The sequence below is a fragment of the Pocillopora damicornis genome, chromosome 2, assembly GCF_964200805.1.
Source record: "Pocillopora damicornis chromosome 2, jaPocDami1.2, whole genome shotgun sequence".
Taxonomy (NCBI): Eukaryota; Metazoa; Cnidaria; class Anthozoa; order Scleractinia; family Pocilloporidae; genus Pocillopora; species Pocillopora damicornis.
The window spans coordinates 29,775,654-29,802,371 of NC_142671.1; the positions used below are offsets into that span (position 1 = coordinate 29,775,654).

Here is a 26,718-nt window from a genome sequence, read left to right on the forward strand (position 1 = left end):
TTGTCGAACGCGGATGAAATTTTTGGGGTATATTTTTTGTGTTTAACAATTGGTGCCGCTTTACTAATAGCCTTTTGTAACAGGGACGTTAAAGAGCCCTGTGACCTGCATCAGTTCTCTTTTTTTTCTTTTTTTCTTTTTTTCTTCCTTTTTTCTCAAACACTTTTTTGGAGCAAAACGGACATATCGTTAAAGATTCCAAACATGATAGGAAAATTAAAGAGAAAATGTTCCCAATAAGGCAAGGCACGGTACCCTAAAACAAAGCACCACCCTAATGGTTACCTCGGCTGAAAACAGCCTACCATTCTCAAATAATGTTGCGCGCGTTGATTCTGTTATTTTTTAACATAGAGAGCAAATTACTTAAGGTTGATTGGTTCAGATAGAGGGAATTTTCCCTTTATTTTGGTAATTGCCCTAGGGAAAATAACCCAAATTTGAAATATCTTCTGTTCTGATTGGCACCTGAGCAGGCAAGATGGGCTCGGGACTGCCCGCTGTGATTCCGCGCAAAAACAGTTGGCCTCCTTTCCCGTCTCTCGAAATAAACAAGTCTTGATTCGTAATAAAGCGGCGATGTTTTTGCTCTATAATAAATCCGATAATGACCAAGCTTTTTCGGTCGAGGTGGCTGGATATTAGTGTCGTTCTCTTTTTTCCGTTTTTATGGAAATAAAACACAAAAAAGAACTGACCCAATATCTAGCCATCTTGACCTCACGCTTGGTCAATGACGCTTATGAAAAATTGCGTTACTTCCGATTCTTTCCAAATTTGGAGTATAAGATGTTGAAAATTAGAGCCAATTTGGTAGTTAATTATGCACTACACAACTAATATTTCAAGTTCAATCGGCGTCGATGTGAGTCGATCTTATTTTGTCCCCGTTGATGATGATTTAGAGCTTAAATTTATCTTCGGAAACTCCGTAGATGGAATAGACAGTGGTGAAGGACGCAGAATAGATCGGGGGGTAGAAATCGAGATCGAGAAATCGAGAGCCATCGAACATATAGTTTTGAAAAGCATAGTCGTTCACCTCCAGTAGCCTATTCCGCATTCGCGTGCAGTTCCTGAGTTTTGATCAAAAATTTGTAACAAGTATCTGAGACCAAAGAGCCCCATAATTTACGCCAATGGATGTGATTCAACTATGCGATTCAAACCATGTGACGCGTAATACGATTGGTTGTTTTGTTGCCATAGAGAAATGCATATTTTGATTGTAAGCGATTACTAGTTAGTTTGTACGTGTGTTTTGTTTTAGTCAACTTCAATTTAGGAGCGGAACAAACCATTGTCACATTGGTATTCTTAGCGAAGGAGAAGATGCTATAATTGAGGAGGTGAGTTTTTAAGCCCTGTTCAAACGGTCACGATAGTTGATGATAGTTGAAATAATCATTTGCCGTCATGTTTGCGTTCAAACATCTCATGATAGTTAACAATTGTTCACCGAAGTGGAGGTAAATATCAGGTAATTTAGTGTCAACAACTGAGTTGAAAACGTAAATTGGCCACCGTAAAGAGTTAAAAAGCCGACGTTTCGAGCGTTATCCCATCGTCAGAGCGATTGACGAAGGACTAACGCTCGAAACGTCAGCTTTTTTTACTCTTTACGGTCGCCAATTACGTTTTCAACTCAGTTCTTATCTCTAAATTACCTGCTATACTCTCCCACCGACGCAGCACCACAGTATCTTTAGAAACTTACCCTCTGTATTCATGGGGGTAAATATCCATCATTTTCATCGACACTGAGGTGATTAATTTGTTTCAGTATATATAGTATATCACACAATTACCATAAACTTAGTTTATTTCTTTCAATATACCAAAAATGGTGGGAATTCAATTCTTGGTATTCAATTTTTCTCATCATCTGTTCGGAGGTGAATGGTACTTGCCATTCAACTAGCCAACTGAACAACTGAACTTGCCAATCAGCACATGAAAAAAAAAACCATTCACTGAATGTGTGTTATATACTAATTGATTATAGCTGTTGAAATCATACAATGGGATTTTACTGCTGGCTGATACCTAGTATCTTAGTGTGTGAAATTGTAAGCAAAATATCAGCCAAGAAGAGTGCTTATCGCCACAGTTTTAGAGAACATTAATGTAGAACGACTCTTCTAAAGAGTTGCTTGATCACCACAAATGAAGCAGGAAGGAATGGATATGAAGTCAAGAAGTTGCAAGCAGAAGACAGAAGCCTTTAACCCTTTAACTCCCAGATCAAATTTGTCATTCTCCTCACTGTCAACCATACAATTCTTATAATGTTAGTTCAGATAATTTAGTATTGGATCAACAAATTATTCCCTAATTTATATTTTTCGCTATTCTCATCACTTATCTGGTTGATATTGCATTGATATTGTAAGGAGAAATTCTCTCTTGGTCACTCATGGGAGTTAAAGGGTTAAGGAGATGTTGAAAATGAACTTTGAGACAACCTATAAAATTTTGACAACTATTTTACCCCTCTTATGATTTTCCATTTCAGTTTGAGCCTATTTTTGGCAAGACCACAGACTGAAAAACTAGTTAATTATAGTTTGAGTTCAAATGTGCACCATAGTTAGTTACTATCATTGTCTATCTGTACCATTTCTATAGGGCTTTACAGTAAATCAGTGTATATGTGTTGAACTTGATATATTGACTTCATTTGAAATACATTTTTGTTTCAATGTGTTGGTGTTGACCCCCAAATTTCTTCTGCTTCTGCTGCCCCCAGTTCTGTTTTGCCAGCAGTTAGTAGTCTCATATTTTCAAAGAGCATCAGGTTTATTTTTCTGATGAGAGTGCTATATTCAGGCCTGAACTTATACTTCAGTTCATTTCCCCAGGGACATTGTGAGACAGTTTTGTGAATTCCCTGAGAATGATTTATCATCTGTGAATAGCCCACTGCTCCTCATATTTCCTAACCAAACCCAAAGTGAGTTTAGGAGTATTTCAGCTTTCTCTGGGAACGACATATGCTTTGCGGTGTATCATAAAATGAAAAGGGGATGTTTAAAAGTTTGGTTTTGCCATAGTGTCTGGAAGTGCATGCTAGAAATGATGGAAATTGCTTTGCATTGTGTCATACCGAAGAGTGTCATAGCTTATTGTTTTGCTAACCATATTTCCCATTGCTTGATTTTAATCACTGTCAATGGTTTTAGATGTTTTGTTACTCAAAGGAAATACCAAAGAAGAGATAAAAAAACAAAATAATAGAAGATGCAAAAAAATAATAAAAAAAAGAAGTGAAGAATGTCATAAAAGCCACTTTGCAGCATTCATTTTAACTTTGTCAGTCATGAGTTATGATAGTTGTGTTTTGATGCTAGTTTTGCCAAAGAGACCTCCTATTGATTAGCAAGGATAGTGGAGGGCATATTTATTTACTTAGTAACACTTCAAACCTGCTCCCATGCTGACACACCCCCATTTTTTCCAAAAATATTTCTTCCCAGTAAGGGTTTGACTTACATTGGAAAACATGAAAATTTTGTGAAAAGATTTAGAATTTACTTTTCTCCTTTCAAATTTTCAGGAATGTGGCTGACATCTGGAGGATCAATTTTGTATTACTTCATAATAATTATTCATAATAATTACTGACATTTTGATGAAAAATCTTTTTTTCCTTAAATATAACAAATTTATGCTAATTTTTCTGAAATTCTTATTTTAATACACTTTAATGTAAGATAATGTAGGGCCTTATTGCTATAAATACATGTTGAGGTAAAAAAATGAAAACACAGTGTGGTCAATTTCATGCATTTTTGGGGGCCATAGATGAGTTAAAGTTTGCAAGATCAGTACTAATATATATGACCTAAATGTAAATGAGTGAGCCGTTGTTTTATATATGTTAGTGCATCTAGTTCAATCTGTTTCCTAAGGACTGTGAAAGGTGTTCACTGTAGTTTAGGGTAAAACTTTGGAGTCAAGGGAAAGATCATTTTCCTTGATGAAAATTGAATTAGTTGGTAGTGACAAAACTTATCAGTGATCGGTACAGCATTCTGTGCCACACAGCTTTCGTCCTATAACATCTACTTTGTCAGTTTTTCTAAGTTATTGCATAATCTGCTGGTGACTGACATAATATGATATGTCTCTGTGTAGAACAGCCCACACATTACTCAAAGTTCTGTTAATAGACAGACATCTTCTGATTGGACACGGCACTACTGGATGTACTGAAAGAATGATACATAAGGGAACTTATAAGAAACAATAAGCACATTTAGAGGTGCTCAAAAAAGCCATAGAGTTACATATATTGTTAAGTTCTATCAAAAAGGCACTAGATAGAGCTGTTTAGAGGATTCCATGCACAATCAAAATCCCTTGGGAAGATAACTCTTCTACCAAAAGGGAACTAGTAGTAATAATAATGATAATAATAATGAGACTTTGATGATGTTCTTTTTGGGTCTGAGAGTCTGTGTCACCTCAATATAAAAACCTGATCAAAGAAAATGGGTGGTGCTTGTGTTCTTTAGAGGGTAATTCTTTGAAATAAGACCTTCATAATGAGGACTCCCGAAGAGTCCCTTTACTTTGGTTCGGAGAACACACACCTTAATTCCTCTCAAAAAGGGAGAAAACAAAAGACTGGAAAAAATTTTTTTAGCCATAAAGCACCTTAGGAGGTGCTCTAAAAAAGTCATAAAGATAGTTACATTAAGAATTAATGTAAAGAATACAGTTTTTAACAAAGTACACTCTGCAATTCTTAGTATCACTCAGGCACTGTGTGTATCTGAATACACACAGTGTGTGTACTTTATGAAGAATTTGAGTGTGTAAACCATTAAAAGATTATTTTTTCGTTAATCTAAGTATCTTAATGGTTTTCTTGGGCACTTCTTCATGTGCCTCAGGACACAAAAAAACTTTTTTCCAGGTTCTGTGTTTTTACCTTCTTGTGAGGACTCAAGATGTGTGTTATACAAACCGACTTATGAGGACCATTCAAAAGTCCTCACTATGATGGTCTTTTCTCTTATTACAACGTATTTATGAGGACTTTTTTGTGGGGACTTGAAAATGTCCCCACAATTTGAACAGACCCCACTTTGCTGGTGTGTATACATATGAATGTCCCCATAAGTGTGCAAAGGTGCACGCACACACACACACACACAGACTTGGTAGATCGACTAGAGGCAAAATATACCGTAAGCGTAGCGAGTCTCTGAACTTCTGCTTATTAAGGGCTAAGCCCTGATCTGCGAGAGGCATCGCATTTAACCAAGAACTTGCGCCCTTGTCTCTCGATTGATTAACTAGTCGCAGCAGATCTGGGAAAGAGTTGAGTTAATGCTTTCCATTTTCTCTTTGTCACGCGCCCTCTTAAGTGACTGGTGATGTCTCTTAAGCTCTTCCATAGAGCTTTCGCCTGGCACCATAAATTTACTCTGCGATGTGATAGAATCTACGCGCGCAGTAGTTATTGACTTCGAGGCAGCAAACTGTTGTGGCGCCTCAGCTCTCAAATCTGGCATGCTCAGACCCCCTTGAGATGTTGTTAAGGTGACAAGTAGACGCACCTCATTAGGGAGAGGCTCTGATTGGAAGAAGTAGGTCGTCAATCGCCTCCTGGATTGGATCGACATAATCCTCAAACGAATCTATAGTGCGCATAAAGTAGGTGAACTTTAACTTGCAACCTTTTGTGAAGGCAATGTACGCTGTGTGTGGCTGACTCTTTTCAATTTCGTAGAGCCGTTCGATTTCCTCTTTCCATATGCGAATTTTCTCCTCACAATATTGATCTTTGTATTCTTGCGACGCAATGACTGCTCCTAGATGGCGCTGATCTTCAGTCGTTATATTGACTTCATCTCCAAACACCCTCTTTGCTTCATCTGCAAGTGCCTCAGACTTAACAATCAGCTAGCACTTTGACCCGTTCACGAGATATCCAAACATTTCTCTCTCTTTACTCAATTGCTTGTATCAGTCGTACAACTGCGCGATTCTCCCTCCTCCAGCAGAGTCGTCTGCAAGCCACACCTGTTTAACCATCGGGCAGTGCGCCCTCAGATTCTGAATCATTATAGATGTATTGACTGAGTACCATGGCATCGCAAGGGGATCCCCTTGCGTAGTGCCTTCTTGTGAAAGTATTACACCTCCACCGCAGATAAACAGTCTAGATGGGCTCCTATAGGTGTTTATTACGTAGAGCGCCATTTCTTTGCATGTGATCTGGATACTGTTCGAATCCGCTGACCTATTCATTTGCTTAGAGGCGATCAACAGAATCCCATCTGTTCCTTCTTCTTCAAACATTTGGCTCGTTGCATGTATCACAGCCTCCGCTCCTGCATCATGACGAGCACAAACATGTAGGGGGCTTGCCGCCTCTCTTATTTCCTCCTTTAAGAAACCGCTGACCGTTTTTCCCACTATTCGCCTTAGGACCTCTCCAACGCCCATTGTCTGATTCCAGGGTTCTTGTCGAGCGGGATGAGCCTGCAAGGTGTAAAGGCTTCCAGGAAAAATGGATGGTACGATTTCCTAAGCAGATTTCTCGTGAACACAGCTATCTAGCTGCGGGCTATTGATTTGAATGTTTCGCAAGTCAGCTTGATTAGTATTTTCCTCGGCCGCCTTCTCTTCTATATCATCCGACTCAATTTCTAACCTGTTCCCACTCTCGAATAAAGTGCTATTATTTCGTGTATAGTTCTGCTCTTGCTCCATTTTCTCCAATCTCGAGACTTGATCCCGTAAATTTTCAGCCCCAAGTATCCGTAACCCTTTTCTTCCCATAAATCCACCATTACTCCGATATAACCCTTCTTCCTCCCGGTAACGTTTCATGGAGGGTCTACAGACGATATCAGATCCTTCGCTGTTCTCTTGCATTCCAGAAGATCACTATTCATAAGCTCTGTCTATTTCAATTTGCCCTGTTTCCTCGACATATCTTGCAATGTTCCTCTTTACAACCAGCTCACTATCATCGATGTTGGTTATGCGGTTTTTGGTTTCGTTTGCTTGTTTAAATTGTATATGACACGAAAATTTTTCCCCCGGATTTTGGCAGTTCTATATGTATGATAAGCTGTGAGACAGTAACAAAATGATAATTTTTTTTCTCTGACCGCTTTTCTTCATGCAAAACTTGCTCGATTTCTAAATAAAAACTGTCTCAGGAGACTGGGGACGAGAAACAAGGTTATGACGTCACGTGAACAAATTAATTTACAACAAAACCACGCGTACTTCTCAAATCCGTCGCTTTCCGCCGTGTCTGCTTCCGCGACATCCAGTGATTCCGAGGTCAGTAATGAATCGTGTGACTCCTCTAGGGGTCTCGATTGGGAGCAGAGTGACAGTTCAGATAGCGAAACCAGACTTATCGATGGTGTTATCATCCCATATGAAGATGAGCCGCTTGCAGATTGTGGCGAAGAAGCCCGAACGCAAATGAAGAAGAAACAGATACTGATGGACTTACCCCGTCGACTTAGGAGTCTAGATTTGAAGAAAATGTGAGTGTGGATTCAAGGTAAGTTGAAAGATTTACCGTGATTCCTTTTGAACATAAGCAGGGTTGATATGCGCTCCTGCGTTGCTAAGTTTGTCCGATAATTTTTCCTTTACCTCTTCCAGGTGTGAATGTGAGCAGTGTGATACTGAAATGTTGGTCGGTGCCCTCGAGTTTCGATGTTTCTAATTCGTCCGCGAGATTGATGTTTGATGGTTCGATCGAACGAATCAATTGCATCACCAAACATGAAGACTTAAACGCCATTACGAACCGCGCCGTTCTTCTGCAAGTCGCTCCTCTCCTAAGACGTCAAGATGGAGGAACCTATCGTCGCCGCAGTGGAGGGTCAGAAAACGAGTAAGGTTTTTTTCCTTTTAAATATGTATTTCTATGTCATTCTTGTTTTAATCGTTTGACCTCATAATTGAAGAAACTAGTCTCCTGTCATTCAGTTAGGAATGAAGGTCCGGTAATTACTTGAACCGTAGATGTCTTCATTTCTCACTTTTATGTTTACATATCGGTTCATTAGAGCCGTTGCATATAGATGGACAACGAGGTGGCTTTGTGGGTACATAGGCTGGGAAAACAGACAACCTCTCCCAGCTTGTGTTTATCACAGTGTAAGGAAAAAAAAAAACAACACACAACAACACAGGGGATATGCTAATGTCCAGGATGGAAAGGAGCATTGAACTCTTGTAAATGTACTTCATTGGTCCATGAAAAAAAAAATTGTGATAAAAAAATGCTCCCGGTTTAGTTTCATTTGCATGGGCCATGTCATTTAGTATATACTTCAAAAAATAGTAATAAAGACCATGAGAAAGCAGACTTGGATAACAAACTGTGAGTCACTTTATTTGCCACTTTTCTTCTTGTGACAATGAGATGGCCTTTTGCTTTTGCGGGTGCTTCTAGAAGTGGATTGACTACTGCTTGGTTGACTGTTGCCATCAGCTTGTTGTGAAGTTTGCTCTGATTCTATAGGATAATAATGGTGATACAGTATGTAAGTGCATCGTTACAGTGTAGGTGTGTTACTTTGTATGCCCAATGACAAATGGTGTTTAGTCCAGATTGAAGACAAATGTGCTTCATTCTCACTTGTCTTGAGTTGGGAATAAAAAATTCACATTTAACAACAAAGCCCATCTAAGGCATTCCCAACTTCGAGTAGAGAGTTGCATATCCACAGGTGGATAAATAGGCAGCCCCCCACAGACAGGTGGCAAAGATGAAATAATTCACACTTACTAAAACTTCATTGTAATATTATATTCATTTCATGTTAAATTTGGATAGTTGAAATGAATGGATTGATAAAACTATTAACTAACCAGCTGGAAATAATGCTGTTTTCTTCATTGCCTTTTTTGCGTTGTATGCCTTTATAGCTTCCTCCTTACTCAATCTTTTTGAAAACTGCCGATTGAGGGGCTCAGGTGTTCTTGATGCATACTTCTTAATTATTTCCTCCCTCTTTTCTTTTGGAAAATTGAAGAGTAGTTTCTTCAAACCATCAACATAACCTAAAAACAACAAAAACAAAAAAAATATATATCATAATATACAAAAAGGTCTGTAAACAGTTCAGGTTCAGAGTATTTCTGAACAAGAAATAATACTCTTTTAAAGGGTATCGGGGTTTTACTAGAGAATATGACAAGTAAAGCAAAGTATTTAAACATCATTCATGTTGTTTTCTTATAAATAAGAGTTAATCCACTGTAGTCATATTTATTCTTACCATAGGTAAGTGGGCATGCCACTTCTCACACAACTTCCTCTCCCATTTTAAATTTTGGGTAAGTGACCTGAACGTACTCTTTTCCATCAAATGCCCTTTGTGTTTCCCTCTGCAAGTTCTCATTGAAATGCAAACTTGCAAGTATGTGCCTTAAGAAAAAAAATTTTCAGGAATGAGCAAATTCATGTCCATTTTATAGGTTCATACAAAAAAAATGACTGGTAATCATTTAGAGGAAAGAAACACCAAAACATAGATATACTATTCTGATTAGGTAAGAGACATGAACATAAAATTAGTACAAGTGACTCCCTCAGAAATAAATGGGGTAATTTTCTAAGGAAACTGGTGCTGTATCAGTAGAGAAATATAACAAAATAATTTGGTTTTATCAACTGAGTTAATTTTGTAGATTGGTCACAGTAAAGTGGTTTTAAAGCTAAGAAAGCCAAAGAACACTTTATGGTGGCCAATCTACATCACTGACTTGGTGGATTAGAAAAATAAAAATCTATGAAAAAAGAAAACGTATTACTACACAATCAAAATTACCTGCTGAGAGTCCCCAGCCAAGTAAAATAAGTCATTTTAGGATGCCAATAGTTCAAGGTCGCATGGAAGCCTTTCAGGCAACTTGTCTGGGCATTTGGTGAAAGTTTCTTTGTCATTCAGTAACATTTTCTTGGTCAACAGCAGTTTCAGTTTGTCAAATGCTTCAGTTCCTGTTAAAGGTAAATATGCAAGAAATTACACAATGGTCTAGTTTGTTGACAACAGTGGATTAAGTTATTTGCCTAAGGTGCATTGTAAACAAAAAGAGAACTGGCAATGGCAAGTTGAAAAAGATATGCAGTATATTATTGATTTTCATACCAACTCTAATCCTCTTCCTGGGTTCAAGCTGTCCATGACAGCACTGTTTGTAAAGTGGATCTGGGTGGTTATTGTGCTTGTTGCTGACATGACGCAAAAATGAATTCCATGTGGCAAGGATGAGGGACTAAAACCCAGCCTTTGTTGAGGTTGCACACCAGTAGAGATGCTTTCTTATTCCCTTCATTCACTCTTTTATAATTTCACTTCCTTTCTCTCTACTCAGAGCCAACAACTTTTTCCCTAGTGATCTTGCCACATGCCATAGATCAAAATAGTGCTTGGTGTTGACACAGTTCTTCCTAATCCATTTTGCAATGCCTCTGTGCCTATCAGACACAAAAATACCAATTGGCAAACTAAGATGCTGCAAGAAAGAAAAACACCTCTTCACTCCCTCCAGTTCAGTCTGTTGACTGCCTCCAGTTTCAGTTGCCTGAGACAAACAAGAAAATAGAGGTTATCAAACCACCAGGAAATACCATACAAATCATTGGTTCTTGTAATTTTTATTATTATTATTATCATTATTAGTAATATCATCATTTTGTCTATTATTCATCAGACCATTCCATTTCAGTGAACCCGTAATTTATATCATAATTAGTTAGGTATAAACCACACAGAAACCCAGAAACCAAAGAAATTAATTTCTTTCTGTCAATAAACCAAGAAAAGGTTTAAAAAAATTACATTGTTGAGACACATGTTTGTCTCTTCAGTTGAGGAGGGGAATAGTATTTGCAAGCCACTTCCAACAAGCCAATCAGCTCACATGAAAAGCACTATTCGCCTGTGTGGTATACACTAATAACCAGTATTCATACAAAACTTACCTGAACTTATTTAAAGTGGACAACCTTCAAGATTGTTGTACAAAACATTGTGTACACTCCATATTTGGCAGAGTGCCCCAAGGAGTCAAACCTGCCATCCCCACTCCAAGCCACATTTTTTATCTTCTTTATACTCTCTATCAGATTAGCCTGATATCTTTCCCAGTATAGAAGGACAGCAGGGAACAAGAAAGATCTTTGATGTCAAAAAAAGGTGCAGCCAGAATATCCACAGAGCTCCATATGGTAGAACACTGGCAAGACCTTGCTCATAGATGCACCAGCCACCAAGACTCCAAAACTCAATAGGATATTACCAGCAGGGAATTTTCCCAGAACAGTTGGTTGTGATTTCCAAGAGTACTTTTGGTGACATTGTGAACAAGTCTGAGTCACTTTGACCAGGGTTCCACACTGCCTCATTGTAGCCTTTGGAGAATTTCCTTTGCAGTTGAAACAGAACATTGTAAACAGTTGCAACAGCATGCTGTAGAACATGATGAACTTGGGTTCATCATATCCAGGAGTGTCAGAATCAACTCTGCAAAATTTAAAGTGTGTCTTGGTCAATTGAATCATATGATATCCTATTATTTACTTTGATGCCTATCTACTATATAATGTTTCCTAGTTGCTTTGAAGATAGTGAAAGTGACTGTGTGAAATTTGAGCAATTCTCTGCTATTTTTCAAGTCTGGCTTACATGAGGATATGCCCATATGTTCCAGAGTAATCATAAAAAAAGTCTTGAAAATGGAGCAGAAACTATATTTTAGAAGTAAATGAATGCATTTCATTATTTAAGAACAAGATTAAGAATATAATAAAGCAAAGAAGGTTGTTACAAATAGTACCCACCTGATATCCTTCTCTAAATCTTCATCCACTGGATCTTCTTCAGTCTCATCCTCTCCAGTGGAATTAGTGGAGCCCCTCTGTAACTTCCAATCCCCATCCTTTGTTTCTGTTTCTGTTTCTGTATCACTCCAAGCACTTGACCAAACAAACAAATCCTCAGACCCATATTCCACCTCTATGACATTTTCCTCCTCAGTTTCTGTTTCTGTCACCTTCTGTTTAGTGCAAACCATCAAAGAGGATTCAAAATTTGTTGTCTTCGTGAATGAAAAATCCTTAAACATGTATGTTTGAGTAATTCACAGCATAATAATGTATTAATGCGTGTTGAATGTGGACAATGATTTTCTACATGATGCGAAGGTACAAGAGAATAAAAAAAATAATAGCAGGGCGTGAAATTGATTTTTTATTTTGATAGCCACTTGGCTCCTAAATTTTTCAAAGTGGTAGCCAATTAAAAAAAAAATGGTTGCAATTTTTAAAGACAAAAAAAAATTTTTTTTACGCTATCAGCATTCTAGATAGACCCTCCAAAATTAAGTTCTACAAAGTTCTACAAAGTGGACACGAGGATGGATGCTATACAACGTTCGAGCTCACCAAGATCCGAGATGGCGTCTAGTCATCGATCGAGATGCATGTGCTGAGTTTTGGAAACAAACTTAACGAGGAAGTTTGCCGCGGATTTATCTTTGCAAATCTTTGTAATTCACTATATCTCTAGGTATGGTTATGATGAAACATTCTAATCGCCAATTTGGCGACTACTTTTAAGGATTTGGTCGCCAAAGTGAAAAATTTAGTCCATTGGCGCAATTTCACGCCCTGAATAGGATTGTTTATTTCAGTACTCACACTTTTTAGCTCCCTTATCTCCTTTTTCTGTTCTTTTACTGCGGCCTTCAAGCGCTTAACTTGTTTCTGTAAGGTTCTCACTTTTTATTTGTGCATGCAGTCTACACAAGAGCTGCCTTGCAGTGGAGTTAAAATTCGGAATGGAGTAACAGCAGAGAGAGGTGTTTCACTGATCAGCGTTGTACAGCTAATATTTGCGGATGTTGAGGCAACTGGTGAAGTCAAATGGGTGGTACATGCCAGAAGAGGAGCAGCAATTGTAACATTGGATGCAGTGGAAATTGTATTGATGGAGCTCTCATGAATGTCACTTGAATCGCAGCACGGATTTTTCTCAACTCTATCATCAACAACGTCGTGAAAATCTAACGAGTTAGAACTTGGTGCTCTCGCCTCTTCGAATTTCCTCTTTTTCGCTTCCATCTCGTACTCTGTCAATACATCACGTCTCAACTATAGCCAAAATATAATAAATTCTGATCGATTACGTTTGACCTTATCGAAAGATGACTGGAAATCACTGCTTACCTGACGCTTCTTGCGATCCGTTAATTCTTCCGAAACTTCTGACACAACTGCATGTATTGTGGGAATAGAGCCCTTGATGAGGACTTTATTCCGCTTCGTGTTCGCCATACCCTCCAGAGTAAATGCCAAGCTGTTTTCGTAACAACCTCTCTCGAAATGGACGGAACACAATGAGGCATGCTTTGAAATCGGCTCTTTGAAAATCTACTCGGTGGCGCTGCACAAATTTCAACCATTTCTCTCTCACAGCGCGATCCACGGTAAATTGGTGCATCGAGATGCCTGGCGTGTAGTTGGTGTTCGTACAGCTTTGATTGTTGGGCGCTCCGGCGACACAATGGCGTCCACCTTTCCTCACTGGCTTCTTCTTTTCCGCCATGTCGTTAAGTGAGAGTACAACAACCTGACGTCACAGCCTCAGCTCATGTGACTTTTTGGCCGCGCGGTCGAGGAGACAAATTTCAGGCCGCGTTCGCGCGAAGTTCGAACGGAAAAAAAATGCTTAAAACCATTTTTTGTCAAATTTTAGCTCTCAAACCGTTTATCTTATATATCTGAGTACCTAAAAACAGTGAAAAAATTTTCGTGTCATATACACTTTAACTTTCCAACCAAATTTGTACCGACGCGTTGTAATTGTCTAATAGACGTTCTAATGGATACGTATTGAGGGTGAAACGGTTATCTGATATTTAAAAATAGCGCGTCCGTTCACCACTCCATTTAAGATTAATAACAATGATAATGATAATAATAATAATGATGATGAATCCAGATGCGCAAATTCCATCACATTTTCAAATGCGCATCATAGTTTAAGAGTTAAAATATCACAATCAACTAAAGCTATGAAGAAAAGGGAATATGAATGAAAGGTTACCACAAAGACTACATTATAATTAAAAGTGAAATTTGAACTACAGTAAATCGCTTTGATTGAAAATGCCCATTGAGCGATTTCGATTGTATTTGCACCCCCTATGTTCAGAGGAAGTGCATTCAAGAATTTTAAAAGAGCAGTAAAAATTGTCCACCTATAGGCTAGCTTCAGACTGAGAACAGGTGTGAATTAAAAGAAATCTGTTTTTAGAAATTCTGAGATCATAATTAGGTAAGAGGAAGCCCAAAACTTTTAATTTAACGAATCATAAAAGTAGTTGGAACTATTTCAAACTCCATTCTGTTTCTTATCGGTAGCCAACGTAATTAAAAAATAAGCGATGTTATATGGCAAACTTTGTTCAATTTAAGATTATCGTTCAACATCCATGAACGGGTGTCCCTTACGCAGTGTTTGATACTTTTCATAGCAAGAAATGCATCCATATCAAATGATCGCAACTTCCTAAATGAAACAAGGTTAACTTTGAGGGTGGTCACGCTGTTGTCAGTTTGAATGGCATTTCTCTCTCACAGCGGGTGGTCAAGCTGTTTTCAGTTTGAATGGCAGTGTCAGATTATCCGAAAACAGGATGTCTGGCATACGTTGACCACTGATAAAGTTATCTGAGTTCCGCTTAATTATCACATCCATGGCCCAGTTCATGCGTTGATTCCGACACGCGTCGATTTAATGATATCAACTCCAATAAATCAAAGAAATGACAAGCCGCCGTGTGATTGTGATCATCAAAGCTCATGTCGAAATCACCAGTTAAGAAAAGAGGATCACGAGATAAAATAATGGGTTCCAAGAAGTCTGAAAATTCCTCAATAAAACTGATAATAGTCACAAGATTGGTTCTAAGATTACGGTCGACGATGTATTATAGCCAGTGTAAGGCGTGAATTTCGAAGATTTGATGGAGACCATTCGGAACATTCAAAAGACGTTCTTGAACGAAATTAGAGTTTGCGAAAAACCACCTTGCCGCATTCACAGGGAATCCTGTAAACTACACCATCTTGTTTAGCCGGGTCGACAGCGTCTTTTCGTCGTACTTACTGAGATCTTAGCGTAGTCTCCGACTTGAAAACAGCGCGTACGCCTTGTTGTTGTAGGCAGTGGCGAAGCTGTTCGGATAGACCTTTAACATAAGGTAAAACCGCAGTGGCTTTGAACTCATTGGCGGGTTCGGCAATCCAATCCAATCCAATCCAATCCTTTATTTAAACACGTGACACCTAGGAGTACAGAAGTACTCGTTTAAACGTGTACGTGTATTTCTATCCACCCAACCCAACCCAGGGGAAGACATCCATCACACAGTAATCTCGTGCGTGAGAAATTAACGTCTCCTACCCCAAACCCTGCAGGAGACGGGACCTCCGGCTTAACGTCTTATCCGAGAAGACGAAGCAAGGTGAGTGAAGCGACTTGCTTAAGGCCACAACGTAGTGCCCCATCCAGGACTCGAACCTGGGCCGTCCGACCCAGAGTCCAGCGCTCTGACCACTGGGCCACTCACGCCTCACACTGTTGTTTGGTTTTCCGATCTTGGTAAGTTTCTGCAAGAAAGAAAAAAGGATAACCATTAGAAACCAGTACAGATGACAGATGTTTTCCTTTTCCACGAAATGCAGATTTGTTCGCAATAGAGCGAGCATTCAGCGTGCACACAGTCAGATTAGTACGGCCGTTGTGTCTGATGAAGATCGGATACACAATTAATCTGAGCAAGATTGGAATGGTTGTGATGGTTCCGTCGTCTACGTATCAAAGTACAACTATTTGTTGTTAAAGTCGTGATAAGTGGACCAGCAACTAGTGTCGCCACTAGCAGCGGAGCGAAGGCGAGTGAGGTTAAAAGCGGATTAAAAAGGGAGTGATTTAAACAACAGCGCAGAACAAATAGAAAACGGAGACAAATTGAGCCGGTGATACAATCACGACTACACGCCACTGCGCAAGCTAATCTGTCTGTATATGTGCATACACACATGCTCCTTTGCCACTGTGATTAGTAGCCGTTTCTCGATTCTCTGGTTCAGCCGTCTCCAAAGTTATAAAAAAAAAAGATTGATTTCGCAGCCTTCGGTGAACGTTCACACATGCTTCTTTGCCACTGGGATTACTAGGCTATTGAAAAAAAAAACAATTAAATTTCGTAGTCTTAATCTGTGCTTCGGCGAGCATTTTCCTTTCCAGCCTCACACTGCTCTTTAGTCAAGCTCAAAAGTTTTATAAATAACTTTCATATTCTCGATACATTAAGACCAAGAATAATCCAGACGATCACGCCCCAGGGAGATGTCGAGGAAATGACGAGGGACTAATCAAATCTAATTGTCTCAGAGGGCCTGCTTCCTATAGGGGAGAAAATTCTATTTTTAGGAGTAGACATTTTCGATAATCAGACATGAGAACTTCAAGTTAAGGCTATTGTGCGCACGACTTCTGTAAAGAAGAAGTTTAGCCGCATTAACGGCGTGTCAAGGTTCCCCGGCTGGGAAAGAGCAGTCAGATTGATAAATTATGTGAGAGGAACTTTCATGAAGAACAAGATAAAAATAGTCACCACCACAGTAGCTGAACTACGAGAAACTGAAAAGCTTACCTTAAAAGAATAACAACAGACAACATTAAAGAATTAAGTCTAAGCCGTAAGGAATGGAATACTAAAATCAAAAGTAAAAGTTCCCAATAAGGTTGGATTCGATGATCAAGGATCGATGATCGATCGATGATCAAAGAACGGTGAGAGTTGGTGAGAGGCTTGAAAATTCCGCCTTATCATTCAGCGGTAGACATCCGATAGTCTCAACGTGGCGTTTTCAACTAACTTCTCATTTAAAAAAAAGGCAGGGAAAAGCAATGAGCATGAACGAGATTCGTTCACATCTCGTGTCGAAAATTTACGTTGTGGTAATAAATATATTTTCGCACAATTGAGTTATCCAATCACACAGGGTAGAAGCGCCCTGAACACGATTTCGTGCGGGGCACTGTACGTTGACGGGGAGAGAAGAGAGCAGGGGAACAACTTCGCACTCTATGAGAATCAGGCTATTTAAGAGTTAAAAGCTATGAAGAGAAGGGAACATAAATAAAAAGTTACTACAAACACTAAATTGCGATCAAAAGAAAAGTTTGCACTACAATAAAATCGTATGAGAGAAATGCCCGTTTAATTAACAACTGCGGCTAGTTACGTATACTGTTGCGTTGCGACATTGTGATTGACTTTTGGACTAATCATGCGTGTTTTTACTGTCTTCTCAAAACTATTGTTACATTGTGCGAGATAAATGAGGTAGAAGGTTAAACTTTTACCTTACTGTTTATTGTGTTTAATTTGCCCGTTCAGTAATAGATGGGAGATGCATAAATCTTTTCATGCAGCACCAGTATCAAACACATTATTGCAAATGTATAAAACATGCGCGTGGCCTAAATCCATTGAGAGCCAGTGAAATCTTTTGAGTAAAACCATCGCTACTTAAACCGAAAAAAGGGAGGCAGAAGGGTATCGTACAGAAGCTTTCAGACTGAAAATCATATGAGATGGAACTGCATTAAGACGCTTTACGAAGAAACAGAGTCCACGTGAGGAGTCAGCTCTTAAAGGATTTGGCATCTAGGATGATCAACGTGATCATCAAGATTCTCTCAAGAAAAGTCTCGATCGTCTGTCGATCGACACTCGCCCATCCTCTATCGTTGTTAAATTGATCGGTGGAAACCTTTAATACTAAGGATTTAAAATTCAGCTGCTGTAACTGACCAAGCCTTTCACCCGATGCATCGAAAAGGATATCAGAGAAGCTTTTAGCTGTTCACTCGAAAGGTAGACGATGGATTTCAGAGGCTTGCCGCTGTTTCATGCGATGACTGAAGATCGCCACGATGAGCTAGCCGCGATGGACCACTTTATTTTTGTTTCCTTATCATCAGTTAATTCGGTTCCTTGAATTTTGCCGCTGAACGTTTTTGGAAGAGAACGTGGATATCGAGAAAAACCATCAGTTCCTCATTATAAGAAGCAAATCTAAAACAAACAAACAAACAAACAAATGAAAAATGAATTTCCCATTTTCAATTTCCCTTTTTAATTTTTTCATTCCCCATTCCCCATTCTCCATTTCTGCTGTTAGTAACATCCTTCTTTCAACCAGCGCGTGTTACATCTGAACTTTACTATCGTAAAGGATAAGCCAACAAAGATTTTTTTAGTCTTTAACTACCCGAGTTTTATCTAGGTTTTGAAATGAAGCTCAGCAAACAAAACTATATCTTTTTGACCACATAGTCAGTCCGCGATGGACTATCAAGACTATCTATGCAGACCGATTGTATGATATGAGTTTGTCTCAAACAAGTAAAAAAAACTGGAACATCTCCTATGAGAGAAAAGTCATACTACATAATCATTTACTACGTTACCGTTACAACCAATTTTTCTTAGGAGACACTTCGAATCGATGAACCAGAACTAAGCTACATTCAATTGAGCTATATTGTTGTACAGCCCTAGATTTTAAAAGAAACAACCATTAAGCAATACTACACACCAAAATGTCTAATAAGTTGTTCATTATCCAACTGCTTTTTCTGCCGAGTTTCTCTGCTAATTTTTTATAAGGCGGGAAAAGCAAAGCGGAAAGAGAAGCGTTGCGCGTGCCGCCGTCCGGTTAAACAGGTTTTTTTAACTGTACAAAATAACCAATTGTACAATATCGTAGGATATTTGTGATTCACTTGTGTTTCATTCGCGCCTTTTTTTGCACTCTACTTAGTGCAGTTGGATATAATTTTGAAATAAAGGGTTGTGTTCTACAGCTTAAAATGTTTGAGTGAGGGACAACTCGGAGGTTAAAGGATAGCACGCACAGTTGATTTAATATTCCTTTTTAGCACTTCCCTAAATTTAAAATATCATCTAAACTCTACCCAATTAGACGAAAATTGTCAGTCGCATGATTTAAAAATTGTTTCTTTTAGTAAGATTAGCAGGTGTTACCACCATCAGAAAATATCAAGTAAACAATATTATTCAGCCGCAGGATAGGATTGCATAAGATGACATCTCAGTGCGGTTAAAGCCAAGTTAAATTTTGGAGAGTCAATGAAGACATATGAAATAGCCCCAATCACATCAAGATGAAGTCAAACACTTTTATTCGTTAAGCAGAAAATAATCCTCTGTGTAATAGCTTACACTTTGTTGTTGTAATTGTTGATTATAGGGACTTGACCAACAACCAATTAAAGAATCTATCTTCAGGAGTTTTTACCGGCCTCAGCGTCTCCCGATATGCTTCTCTGAACCTGTAAGTAAGACTGTTAAACTTTGATTTTATAATTGTTTTAAGGGACCAAAAGTAGATCAAGGTCTACACCTTACCCAGGTAAGTGTCGGGATGAAATAAGAGAAAGAAAGAGTGCATGGATGCTGAACTGACTCCTCCCCAACCTATGAGGTGTTGCTTACAGGAATGACAGCAATATAGCCGGACATATGTGATGAAAACCATCAAGCGACGTAGATATAAGTCTGCAACATTAGAATCCATCAATTCTTTCTATCATAAAAAAAACTATTGTTGTTGTTGTTTTTTTTTTATCGTGTATCCGGTTATGGCGAGGACCTCATGAACATTTACCAATCATTGGGCGCGATTGTCCGGTTAAAAGGAAGTTTCGAAAGAAATAATGTCATCTTCTGAGACAAACGTTTTGTAACCGTGGGCGTAAGTCATCAAACGGAATCAAGTACACAGTCGCGTGTTATTTGAATGAATAAAGTTCGGCTCTTTATAATTAATTGGTCAGCTCTGGGATATCTATCGTTTGATTTCCATATTTATAACAGTTCATCAGTCTCTTTTGGTTGAATGTCATAATTCAGGGTCTTTTGATTTATACAAACAGCAACTCAGACTACTTCGCTTAGATCTTGAAAGTTCACATCAGCTTGGTATCATACTCTTGATTCTACTGTTACCTTAGGCAAAATTGAAAATTTTTTCAGATATTTTTTTGATCTTAATATAACTTGATCATGAAGAATGCGGCTCATCACGTGACCCCAACTTTTGTTCCTCAATGATTGCCACAACATACACACTCACTATAATTTGTGGAAAGTGCAGCGTCACTGACGGAAACAATATGACTTCCTGAACGCCTTTAGTTGGACACCATGACTGGATGCTCAAGATAAATAGCCATTTAGGTAGTAAGATTGTCGCTCTCGGTGATGGAATGGAGAACAAATTTAGTGGGGGGTCGTAATTAAGCCTTCATGATAAATAAAATAATAATAATGATCCAAAGATAGTCGATGTAACAGTGAAAACTTTCTAATTTAAAAAAAAAACTTAAACTCATAATTATTAGACCGTTCAAAGTAATTTTTTAAGGGTTCAATAGAACTTGAGAGTCTTTCATAAGGCACCGTTTTCATCTGGTGCTTTGTGTGAAACGTTCAAACGGACACATGTCTCATCTTACTATTGCTTTGTTTTCCTTAAAATAACTGAGTTAGCTTTAATTTGTTATGTGTTCGACTTTGCTGCTAGCATCAGCTTTTATAACTTCTGTAGGTGACCAGTGTGATGTTTTTTTTTTTTGTCACGCGTTCTTTTTTAGTATCAACTCAATCGGACTAAAACCTTGATCAATGAACTTCTTTTGTGGTTTACCTTCTTTGACGTAATGTTACCTTGTGATATCTCTTGACGGAATAGTTCAAGATTTGTCCAAAAAAACTGAGTACAAATGTTTGATAGCGTAGAAAGCTCCGGTTAGAATTTAAGCGTTCCGCTGTCAGAGGTTTCGCTGTTCAAGATGTTGAACGACATTATGCCTACGTGGTATTCAAGAGATGAAAAGGAGACATCGCGGAGAATTGGAAATAATGTGTTAAGTGTTATTTTAAAGTCATATCACCTTTGATATGGGAAATCTATTATGAAAAAATTGCGCTCGCTCTATGTTAAAAAAACCATTTGACACCCTAGCCTACGCGTAGCCGTACCCTCTCTCCAAGGTGAAACGGAAGCGAGGGAACGTCTACGGAAACCTGACACTAATCGTGTTCCGTGACGCCACTCCAATTTATGCAAAATAATGTCATTTGATAATATTTGTTTGCGAAGTGGCACGTGCTAGCAAGAAGGCTATCGAGATAAAAAACAAAACTGAAGTTAATTCATTTTCCATTTTTCGGGTAAATTTGCAATTCAGCGACCGATTTCAAATATATATTTTGCTTTCAGGATATAGGAAAAGATTCTGAGCGATTTCTTTGTACAGAGTAAGAGGAGGACGATGTTCGATTAGCATCGTGCTTGCGATAGTCCACGCGGTTTCTGCTTGCATTTGTAAACAGTGTCACGGTCGACGAAAAGAATTGGATTATTTTATGAGTCTCAAGGTTTTGACAGATTTCTTTACGAGATAATTACGCTTCAAGCGTGAAGAAAGAGCGACTCTTTTCTCAGTCGAAAGAATCGCTGCAAGAAACAACTAGCTTTAATTAAAGTGACTAAACGTCCTGCAGCCGGACGGTAAACCGTAGATTCTAGGCAGCTGTTTGTGTCGGTGATCTTGTTGTAAACGGCCTCTGGTAGATATTAGCTTTGCTTCAAGGTAAGCAGCTTTTCGGACAACTTGCGGGTCAGACGGTCTGTCGGATCTTTGTTGAGGAGCTGGTACGGTCCGTTCCCAATAAGCGTAGACATCTTAATTCGGTAGGTGTCGGTATCCATGACTACGCTAGCGCGCCCTTTGTCCACTGGGAGAACTATGATGGACTCGTCTTCTTTCAGGCTTTTAAATTAATCTCGCATCTCCTTCGTGATGTTAGGCTCTGGTGTTCCGCCTGTTGAAGGATACCGTTAACAACTCTTCTGACAGTATCTGCTAGTTCAGCGTCGAGTTGTTTTACGGCTGCTTCGACCTTGGCGATGACCTCTGTGGCAGGAATATTCGCTGGAGTTACAGCGAATAGTCAGTCCTTTCTTCAGTAGGGCTTTCTCGGCATCGCGAAGGGACCTAGAAGATAAATTAACCACCCAGTTGGCTTTGTCAACATACGGTGTGTCAACCGGTGACACAATCGCCTGTTTTTCTGGAGTGAGTTTTTCAAACTTCTGCTTATGTCTGTCTCTGGTGGTGTTGAAGACTCGTTGGATGTTGGTCTTAATCTGCTCTAGTAGCCTGTTGGCGCCGTCTGTCAAGAGAGCGGATGTTATGCTCTGTGATGTGGATTCTGTATCCTTCTTTGCATCTCCCTTGGCCTTCTGTGTCAGTCTGATCCGTTCCCTTAGGAATCTGATGGATGCGAGTTCAGCGACTCTGCGTGTGCCTTTGATGCGAACTGGCATATTATAGCAACATTCTGAGGCCACTAACTCGATCTAACGGCAAAATGACTCTATCGACTTGAACTTTTGCTTACTCAATGCACAATCCTTCAATAACAAAGCTGGCGAGTTTACCGATCTTGTTTGTGAGTACAAACCAGATGTGGTTGCTCTAACAGAAACATGGTTTTATCCGATGGAGTCAGCCTCGCGAACACTCTGAACGCCTGTTGGCTACAAACTTCTAGACTATCCACGTACTAGTCGAACAGGGGGAGGGACTGAGTACTGTTCAGGGACAACCTAACAGTGAAAAAAGGAGCTACCGCTGAACTGCGATCATTTGAGTACTCTGATTGGGATATTAAGTCTGAAACTGACCAGATCCACCTTACTATCAACTACAGAACACCATACTCTGACGCACATCCCGTCACCACAAGTGTCTTCTTCGAAAAGTCCTCAGCATTTCTCGAATCTGCAGTTTTTTGCCCAAGCCATCTATTAATTACTGGGGACTTTAACATGCAAATGGACGTGGAAGCTGACGCTGACGCGGTGAGACTGCGCGAATTACTCGAGAGTACAGGTCTAAAGCAGCATGTTACTGCTCCCACTCACATCAGCGGGCACACCCTTGATCTTATTATTACAAGATTGTCTGACCAGCTTGATATTTCAAGTGTGCAAACCTGCCCTTAAAAGATCGCATATAACTCTCAGGAAAATTAGGTCTATCAATAAGAAGCTCCTGCGGGACGAGATTTCTAATACCGATCTCTGGAAAAACCTTCTTTCATACAACCTCGATAGTCTGGTTAATGCCTATAACAACACACTCAAATCAGTGCTTGACAACCATACACCAGCCATCACTAAGACCGTAATTAAAAGACCAACTGTTCCCTGGTTCAATGATGGAGTAAAGTCTGCAAAAAAGGAAAAGAGGCGCGCAGAGAGGAAATGGTGCTGAACAAGGCTACATAGTGATCTGTTAGATTTTAAGGCCAAGAAAAACCTGGTTACCTATGTTATTAAAAGAGCACGATCTGACTACTACACCAAATTTATACAGGTAGACTGCAACGACTCGCGCAAGCTCTTCAGGTCTGCAAAAACGCTGGTTACGTGGTTGAGTGTCTTGACGCCCTCCTAGCAGTGATCACTAGGATGATTAACCTTTCTCTACAATGTTAAACCTTCCCTGATGACTGGAAGCTTGCTGGTGTTAAACCGAGATTAAAGAAGACTGGCGCCGAAGCACTGTTTTCCAATCGGCGACCCATAAGCAATCTATCATTTGCTCCAAAACTTGCCGAGCGAGCTGTGTTTGCCCAAACACAGGATCACTTCAGTACAGTACAGAAACTGCTCTGCAACGAGTGAAAAATGACATCTTACTTATAAACCAATTCAATAACGTGTCACTTTATACTCGTGCTTCTCGATCTCAGCGCGGCTTTTGATACTGTGGACCACACAATTCTGCTCCATCGCCTCTCCAGGGTCTCCTGGAGAGGCGACTGAGAGGCCTTCTGTAGGAGGCAGTAGCCACAAAAAGCGGCTCAGAAGCGCATTCGCTGTGAGACCACCAGGAGGTAACAGCTGATAAACCGCTCAGGAACGGTTTAATGAAAGCGCTTCAACAGCGGTGATGAAGGCCTGCAATGCTCGACATTAGTTGCCACAAAACCGCTCATAATGCCGTGAAAACAGTCTCTACAATAAATATGGAAGCGATCCTCGAAGTAATGAACACTTCTTAATCAGTTTAGTGAAAATAAGGCGTGAAAAAAAAAATTCAGGCCTGCACGGGATTTTAACCCGTGACCTCTGCGATATCAGTGCAGCGCTCTACCAACTGAGCTGACAAGTCAACTTGGAGCTGGTTATTATGTTGGTTCCAAATAAAACCGTGAAGTGATAAATAAATGACAGTAAATATATGAAAATTATATATGTGAACTGCGGATAAAAAAATGAATTTGGAAGCGATCCTCGCAGTAATAAACGCTACTTAGGCAGAGGTGACAATAGGGCCTGAATAAAATTCAGGCCTGTACTGGATTTGAACCTTATTTTTACTACTGCTTAATTTTTTCGGGCCTTGTTTTCAACTACTGCTTAAATAGTGTACATTACTACGAGGATCGCTTCCATATTCATTTCTTTATCCGCTGTGCACATACGTGATTTTCATATACTTACAGTCATTTAGTCTCTACAATACTACTGAGGACCACATACAGACAACCAGCGCTGAAAACGCTCAGTACAACCGTTATTCTTGAATGGATGTCACTCAATAGAAAATTAGTGCTCGTGACTCAAATGAAAATTCAGTTAATATTTCTGAAGTTAATAGTTCTGAAAGAATTTGGTTAACTATGGAGCCAAACACCCAATAGCTCGAGCCACAGCTTTCTAACCGTCTATAACTGCTTAATAAGATCACATAAAGCCTCATGTTTCACAAAGTTTGTATTACAGCTAACGGTAACGAAATAGTTTTTCCGCCGTATCGTTATTTTTTACTCAGTAGAAAAAGTTTAGCCTAAGGGTTCTTTAAAGTAACTGTTGAAATGTGTGTCCAGAGGAGTTGAAAGGATACATCTTTTAAGATGATTTAAAATATTTCGTTAAGTTTATCAATAAGCGAGTTCAATTCAATTTAATAAATGAAGCTGAATAAACAATGAATCGATCATGATCCCGAGCGACGTTAATCCTTATGAGACATTTCAAATCGGTAAACAGCTTCAGATGTTTGAATGTTGGACCATACAGGGGTCAGAGGATAGCACATAAAGTTTATTTTAACAATCTGTTCATTGCTTCTTCAAATTTTGGATTAGATTTCCATTCCAGCCAAGTAATTTAAATATTATGTGTCTCATGGTTTGAAATTATTACCTCTACTCGGATGTGCAGATAGTATCAACCTGAGAAAATGCTCAATAAACAATGCTACTCGAAGAATGGAATATTAGTAAGGCCAGGTTAATTTTTTTAGCGAGATATATCCGATAACGTTAAAAGTAGTTGCACATTATTTAAATGGTACACAGAGTTTTTTTAATTATATACTTTGTCATACGCTATGCAGATATTCCTTTTAATCTGGATTATAATTCATATACATAACTACGGAGTGACTCAACATTATTCTTTAACACGAGGTTGTTTTTGAGGAAGAGCCATAGTGACTTATTTTCGGTCGCTTCGAACACTTGCTTTTTTTGCAAAATACGTGAATCAATCAGCACGTTGTATCAAGGTTTCTTTCAAACTAATAGAAAGTTTTTGCAAAATGCCGCGTACTAACGATTCCAATCGACAGAACATGTCCTTAGTGGAACTTTTTATCGAAATTTTAAAATCGAAAAACTGTCCGAATCAGCAATTGTGATATATTAATTTTAAAACGAAGCTCGAAACCATCTTTTTACAGTGTCAGCCATTGTTACATCGACAGCTCAACTCTAGTTCGTTCATCAGCATGTTTGAATATTTCCCCATTTCCCAAATTTTCAAATGCGCATCACAGTTTAAGAGTTAAAATATTACAATCAACTAAAGCTATGAAGAGAAGGGAATATGAATGAAAGGTTACCACAAAGACTACATCATAATTAAGAGAAATAAACTACAATAAAACGCCCTGATTAAAAATGTCCATAAGAAATACGATTTCTATTGTATTTGCACTCCCTTTATTCAGAGGAACTGCATTCAAGAATTTTATCAAAACAAGTTCACTTAGGCTAGCTTCAGACTGAAAACAGTTATGACTAAGAACGGGTCTGTCATTGGAAATTCTGAGATCATAATTTGGTGACAAGGAGCTAAAAATTTCAAGTTTAACGAATCATAAAAGTAATTAGAAGTATTTTAAACTCCATTCTTTTTCTTATCGGAAGCCAATGTAATTAAAAACCAATCCCGAGCATTCTTTATCCGCTGCAGCTTAGGTATAAAAAAAACTGCTGATGTATTCAGAAAGCTGTTGCACTAGCCCATTCGGGTTGTAATGAACGCACTAATGAGGACCTCTGTTGACTGTTAATTGTTGTGAGAAATGAAAAGCTGCATATATTTGTGACGTGCGTTGGCATAGACAGCCTGGAATCACATCAGACGCAGAGATTTTACTGCTAGCGATGGGCACAGGTTTAGTGTTCGAGTCAACAACACGAGCACTGACAGGTATCCAATTTTCCCCTTTTGTGGTGTCCCAATAATGAGGT

The 26,718-nt window shown here is 39.0% G+C and overlaps 4 pseudogenes across 3 annotated transcripts; 1 reads left to right on the forward strand and 3 right to left on the reverse strand.

Moving 5' to 3' along the window:
• Positions 1 to 3,891: 3,891 nt before the first annotated feature.
• LOC149050760 (uncharacterized) lies at positions 3,892 to 6,806 on the reverse strand (annotated as a pseudogene). Its single transcript, XR_016182747.1, has 2 exons — positions 6,668 to 6,806; positions 3,892 to 6,565 (listed from the first exon to the last, which is right to left on the reverse strand). The product of XR_016182747.1 is annotated as an uncharacterized LOC149050760 (transcript).
• Positions 6,807 to 7,206: 400 nt separating this feature from the next.
• LOC149050761 (uncharacterized) lies at positions 7,207 to 20,078 on the forward strand (annotated as a pseudogene). The gene is made up of 3 exons (XR_016182749.1): positions 7,207 to 7,537; positions 7,642 to 7,876; positions 19,349 to 20,078. The product of XR_016182749.1 is annotated as an uncharacterized LOC149050761 (transcript).
• On the reverse strand, positions 8,355 to 12,050 carry LOC149050762 (uncharacterized; annotated as a pseudogene). Its single transcript, XR_016184085.1, has 7 exons — positions 11,837 to 12,050; positions 10,979 to 11,519; positions 10,143 to 10,578; positions 9,822 to 9,991; positions 9,270 to 9,418; positions 8,860 to 9,051; positions 8,355 to 8,503 (listed from the first exon to the last, which is right to left on the reverse strand). The product of XR_016184085.1 is annotated as an uncharacterized LOC149050762 (transcript).
• A 1,496-nt stretch (positions 20,079 to 21,574) lies between the features above and the next one.
• Positions 21,575 to 22,492, reverse strand: LOC149050763 (uncharacterized; annotated as a pseudogene).
• Between the last annotated feature and the right edge of the window lie 4,226 nt (positions 22,493 to 26,718).